Raw genomic sequence first — 7060 nt, 5'->3', positions numbered from 1 at the left:
AAAACCTGGTTAACTCATCAATGAAATTAACAGAGGATAGACAGGGGGACAGGTACATCAAGAAGGAGGAAATTACTCCCTTGGGATTCCACATTAAAACACTCCTAGGATTCCATTAACAAACTTAGGATTATAGACAAAGAGAATAAATTAAAAAAATATTAAAACTGTCCGGTAGGACAGTTGTATAAGGGCTGATCGTCAAAAAACTGCACCAAAAAGGCGTAACGTTGAAAGACACCCAACTTTGACAATTTTGTTCTCTTTTTCTATAAAAGATAAAATTCCCAATTTTTCTTTAAAATATAGGACAAATCCTCCTTTATAACTGTAATTTTGTTGCAACAACATAGATTAAATAGATTTCGAGAAATATACCTATTGTTCAGTCGAACTCATCTTTTCTTGGAGTCCCCTCTCTTTAAATTTCCCGCCATGCTTTTTCCCACGTTTTGGTCCCCGCCAAACCTCTGTAACGTATTATAACCTTTATTGTGTTTTCACTTCTCTTCTTTCTAGGGTGCAGTGCATCTCGTTCATCGGCAAGAAGAAGGAGCAACAATCACCTTTCTGTATCTTTTACATTCTTCTCTTCAGCATCAGTTTTTCTCCATCTTCATCTGCAGGGGTTATCTCGGTGTCTTTTGTTTGCCCTCTTTCAGGCCTTGACCCCACTTGGTGCCCAACCTTGACGAGGTGGTGGGGATACTTCTAGTCAAAGAACAGATATAAATACAGTTTTAAAGGAGGATTTTCTCTATATTATAAAGAAAATTTGGGAATTATATCTTCTATAGAAAAAGAGAAAAAAATTGTCAAAGTTGGGTGTTTTTCAGCGTTACGCTTTTTTTTTGTAGTTTCTGACGACCAACCCTTTATACAACTGTCCTACCGGACAGTTTTAATAAACAAAATATATGACCACTAAGTGCAATCAAAATGCAATCAATTAGCAGAAGCAGCCACCTTTAACATCACTCGATTGTAACTTCAACAGATTATATTCTACCCCCACCTATCACCCTATCTGCCCGATAATGAAGACTCACCCACCAATCCTAAACACTGTTAGCTTTCAAGATTATTAGTAAAAGTTTCAAAACATAAACGATCAATTAAATAAATATTATCAATGTTTCCATGGAATTTATTTTCAAGATTGCCAAAAAAACATACTTCGTCCAGGAGCGAGAGGAGGGCTGAAATGTGGTAGAAAAACAACCTCCTAATTGGCTAGTACGAAGAAAACAACTTCCAGCCTCTGGACAATTTTGTATTTATCTTTTTCTTTTTTATCCTTCTTCCATCACAAAATTAATTATCCTAAAAATGAATGGGGAAAATGTTCTGGACTCATTTTACTTTCCACCCATTTATTTTAAAATGTTCTGAGGGAATTTGGTAGTTCAATTTTACTTTATAAATGTTAACATTATATTTGAACTTGTAAAGAGATGTTTTTATAGTAAAATGATTTTCTATAAAAGGCTATTACAAAATATAATAACTTTTTTTTAGAGAGAGAAAAATGATTAAATATTTAATACGAACAATCAAGTAATTATTTTTAACGTGGTTCATTTAATACAATACAAAAACTTTTAATGTTACATTATTTATTTATTTTTTTATAATTTGGTGACTTTTAAGTGATAAAAATCCAACAAAACTCTCGGTAGTTACAAAAATTTTGGGTTATTTTGATTGGAATCAACTAACCCACAATATGGCTTCTAAGACGATTAAAAATTTTACTTCCAGATTTTCGTTAATAATAGCGGGACCAGATTCAGCCAAGATCATCATTTCATTATTAGAAGCAGCTTCTGAATCGTGCCTGCCCCATTCTGTGAAAAGATGATAAGAGAAACCCAGTTACAGAGTTCAAGAGGAGGGAATTCTCCAAGATTTTGTGATTTCATGGATATTTTTGGCTTGGATAGAGAGGAGTAGGTCACCCAGAAAGGATAGATCTTGAAGAATGTAGGGTATCATCATACTCTGATAGAAAGAAAAATCAATTCTCTGCTTTCTCGGGCCATCTAATCTGAGACATACATTTTTTGAGCTCATCTTTAGCACATACATCTTGGGCCAATTTTTTCTAGCACACTTATTTTGAAATCCCCCTCCTTAACGCTCATTCCAATCCTTAATCTATATTTCTCTCTATATCTCTCTCACTAGTTTGTCACACAGATCTCCCCCAATCTATTTCTTACTTTCCTTATCTCTTGTCCCAATAATGTCTTGAACGTGCAGATCTCTGTATCATAGAAAAAGAATATCATTGACAACAAAAAATATTTCCTCTTAGTTTCTCCGGAAAGAGCTGAACGTCATTATACTGTACGCTAGATCCTTTGTTTCCTTCATTTCCAATCACTAAAACTTCCTTATCTTCCAAAACGCTGAAAAAAAACTTAATTCTTAATAATTTTTATTTACAGAAAGGACACGTTCCTATCCACACTAAAACAGCCTCTTTGTTTGAAATTAATTTACAAACTTCAGTTAGGAATATTCATCACCAAATTTTCCATAAAATAAACTCCAGATCCTGGTTATCCTAGGTCAGCGCTCATTTGATCGGCAAGCTAACGAGATGAAGATCAAAAGCGCTCACACTATCAACATCCACTTCTCCAAATTTCCTGTTCCTAATCTAAGCAAATTAATTAAAATCTAATTAACGAATTCCCTCTTTACAGTAAATACAAGAGTAAAGTTTTGATATACTCGTATGTATATGTGTTAACCATGTGTCTAGTCTTTTTCATTAGGAATTATTAAATTGTAAATATTTTATAGGTAAGGATGGCTGGAAATACGTGAACGGTAAACATCCAGTAATTTCTTACGCAAGAGGTCATGGAGCTACTCGGGGATTAAGGTATCGCTGGCTGGATTTCCTGGCTGGGGATTGGAGTATATTTGCTACTTGAGGGAAAAGCTGCGGTTAATAGTTTGGGCTGCGAGTTGTCAAAAGAAGATCAGAGTAAGATTATGGCTGGATACTGGAATAGATGGATACGGTTTAGATTAGAACGCTTAGCAATCCCGTAAAGTTCCAGGCCTCCGTACGATGCCAGTGGCAGATTGTGAAAGACACAGTCTTTTGTTGGCTATTGCTAATTTAGAGCATGCCTTATTGAATTCATCCATACTGTGAATGTTCGGCCTGAAAGACAGATGTACAACTGGATAGGCTTATTACCGACTTCAATCCCAAAATTCCATTTGTTGCCAAACCAGGCCCCAAGCTGCATAACCGAAAGTTGCCAGCAGCGGAATCCATAAAGACGGAGAGCTACACTAAGGCAGGATGAGAAAAGAGAAGGAATAAGGTGAAAAAGGAAGTCGGTGGGGGGAGACACACCGACCCGCCAGAGCCCTGTAAGTCGCAACGCCTAAGCGCTACGCTTCCGGCCCACACTACGTGGAAGTAGGGTTGACTTGCCGTCTGAAACACTGGAATCGCTAAAAAAGCTTGGGACTCAGTGTCCCAGAGGCCTTGTGGACCACTTTATCTCTTCATTGGGCATAATCAGGTTTCTTTCAAATTCCTGAGCGACTCCTTTTTTCTTAGGTTAATAACCCGTAAGATAAAATACAAGAGAATAACCAGAGTATAACCTTTCTTTAAATAGTTTTTTTTTTCATCATTTGTGTTCATTTCCGTACGTCCAGATAGGTTTTAAAGTAGTATTGTACATAAGTCGCTGAGAACCAGATTTCTAGTGAGGGATGAAGTCTAAAACACTATTTTAAATATTGTACCGTTTTAACAGCTGGATAACATTTGATAAAGGATATTCTAACCTAAATTCTGCGTAAGAAGAATATCAGGACACCGAAAGTGCGAATTTAGTGAAAGCGATTTTTCAGCTTATCTATCAGTTTAGTTTGAAAACTTTACTCAATTGAATATAGTCCTGGGGTAGCTGCGAAGTACACTACTATTTTATTGCAATGAATATTAAACGTAAACTGTGGTAGAGAATATCATGTGAGTATTCATCAAGATATACAGGGCGATCCATTTAAAACGCACCAATCGCTAATAACCTTTTAAGAAAGCAGAATTTCGAAAAAACCCATGAAGTAAACTATATGTTTTTTTTTGTCTAGTTTTCAAATTTTCCTCCCCCGATGCTGTATCTTTATTTTTCAGGGAGCTACGGCCAAAAACCCGATTGAGCTTACATAAGGACCACTGGTTTTGACAATGATTATGAAAACTACATAAAAAACTGTGAAAAATGATGTTGACTCCGTTTTGATATCCGTTATATTAGTAGAGATATTTAAGTTACAATTTTATCTATCCGTGAACGGTTTTCAATACAAATTTATCCTGACCCACCCACAACCATTACATTACACTAAATGTTTTGAAATCTTCAATTATTATTATTTTTTTACTTTGCGTCACCAATAACATTTTTTGCAGTCAGAGGACCTCCCAAAACGTGTATTTCTGGTGGAAAATTAATATTAAAAACCGTTCACGAATAGATAAAATTGTAACTTTGATCTTAAATATCTCAACTAATATTAGGGATATCGAAACGGGGTTGTCATTTTTCACAGGTTTTTATGTAGTTTTTACAATCATGGTCAAAACCAGTGGTCCTTATGAAACCTCAATCGGGTTTTTGGCCGTAGCTCCCTGAAAAATGAAGATACAGCATCGGGGGAAGAAAATTTGAAAACTAGACCAAAAAAAACATATAGTTTACTTCGTGTTTTTTTTTTTATCGAAATTCCGCTTTCCTAAAAAGTTATTAGCGATTGGTGCGTTTTAAATGGATCACCCTGTATATATTTTAAAATACATAAAACAGAACAGACAAACTTGAATACACCTGACTTTTTATTAGCTTTCGTCTTAGTCAAAATTTGCCAAATTTTCGTCCTAATATTTGCGCGTAGTTAAGAGTAACTTCACCTGTCTGAGAAACTTGCTAATTATAAATTGAATACCTACTACTAATAAGAGCAATATGGTAATTGTTTCATTACCTGACTCACAAAAAAGATGCATTCAATCAAAAAGTACGAATTTCAGAAAAGGTAAGTTACCTAGCCAGAACCAAGTACCCTCCCAACTAAGAGGTTCGTAGAGGATGTAAAGTTCCAATTAAATTTTGTTTACCTTTTTCCTAATATCAATATTAGACTTACTTCCGCTTCATTACGTTAAATTAATTAGTAATTAAACATAATTAAATTCTAGCCAACCATTTAATTCCCTAGCCGTTCTAAAATCAATGCATTAATTAAAATCGTCTAATGTAGTGGACAATTTAAGAAATAGGTCCCGCAGAAGCAATTATTACTTTAAGAATAGATTTACAAAACAATTGCTCTTTAATGAATTACTGGTGGCCCCTCTCATCTCATTCATAATTTCATTCTTTTAAAATGCTATTTTTTAATTAATTAATTAATTTTTTTTCTTTGTTTACTGCCCGCTGCTCCCCACCTCCATGACACTTTTTTTCTTTAGATATTTTTATTCGAATAGGAAATATATTTCCGGTTAACCATTTAGTCGATTCACATCCGCTACTTAGCAGCATTTTCGGCATAGCTCTTATCACACGATGAGGAAATCAGGTGGCCACTGGCGTTTTAATCGCCTTAAGACGATTATCTGGAATGGTACGAGTGGTTTGGTGGCAGATCAAGGGATTGGACTGAGATAACAGGGTTTGTTTCTTTTATAACAAGGAAAGGGACTTGTTGAAAGGAATTTGCAAAGTAGAAAGTGAGCATTAACTGTTGTTATTCAATAGGATTTTGGATTGCAGGGATTTTATGCTTCCTGAGGGTTGGAACGTTTGATTGAACCCCACCCCCCAGAGTTCAATTCCGTATCTTCTGGTAAGTTTTAAAATGGTTCTCGTTGGAAGACTGGTACTGTGAATCCAGTAGTCTTTTGAAATTGCGTTCTCTAATTTGCATAATAATGGATTAGTGACAGGTCACTCCATCATACCCAAACATAAGCACGGATATCCTAAGCAGTTGACGCGCCTGAAAAAAAAAGTAATTTAATTTATTAATTTAATTTCCAAGTTTTTCTAAAAAAAAAGTGTACAAATGTCTCTAAAAGATGTTATTAAAACAAAGTTTAATATAAATAATCTTTTCAGGCAGGCTTTACTCGTCCTACTACCAAATTAGGTGTAATGGACGTGGACAACTTTACTTTACAATTCCCATATTAACCGCATTAAATAAAATCCAAGGCCTAGACCGGGGGAAACGAACCCACTAACCAACAATACATCTTAGCATTGCGGGTCTAGCCTATAACCGCCTAACACTTTACTACAAACTTCTCATATTAACCATTAAATAAAATCCAAGACCTAGACCCCGGGAATCGAACCCACTAACCAACAATACATCTTAGCATTGCGGGTCTAGCCTATAACCGCCTAACACTTTACTACAAACTTCTCATATTAACCATTAAATAAAATCCAAGACCTAGACCCCGGGAATCGAACCCACTAACCAACAATACATCTTAGCATTGCGGGTCTAGCCTATAACCGCCTAACATACTTTACTATAAAGTTCTCATATTAACCATTAAATAAAATCCAAGACCTAGACCCCGGGAATCGAACCCACTAACCAACAATACATCTTAGCATTGCGGGTCTAGCCTATAACCGCCTAACATACTTTACTATAAAGTTCTCATATTAACCATTAAATAAAATCCAAGACCTAGACCCCGGGAATCGAACCCACTAACCAACAATACATCTTAGCATTGCGGGTCTAGCCTATAACCGCCTAACATACTTTACTATAAAGTTCTCATATTAACCATTAAATAAAATCCAAGACCTAGACCAGGGGAATCGAACCCACTAACCAACAACACATCTTAGCATTGCGGGTCTAGCCTATAACCGCCTAACATACTTTACTATAAAGTTCTCATATTAACCATTAAATAAAATCCAAGACCTAGACCCCGGGAATCGAACCCACTACCCAACAATACATCTTAGCATTGCGGGTCTAGCCTATAACC

Source organism: Rhodnius prolixus, unplaced genomic scaffold (assembly GCF_049639745.1).
Source record: "Rhodnius prolixus isolate KJV_2025 unplaced genomic scaffold, Rpr scaffold_4, whole genome shotgun sequence".
Taxonomy (NCBI): domain Eukaryota; kingdom Metazoa; phylum Arthropoda; class Insecta; order Hemiptera; family Reduviidae; genus Rhodnius; species Rhodnius prolixus.
The sequence above is the reverse complement of the archived record's forward strand: the minus strand, read 5'-3'. Positions refer to the sequence as shown.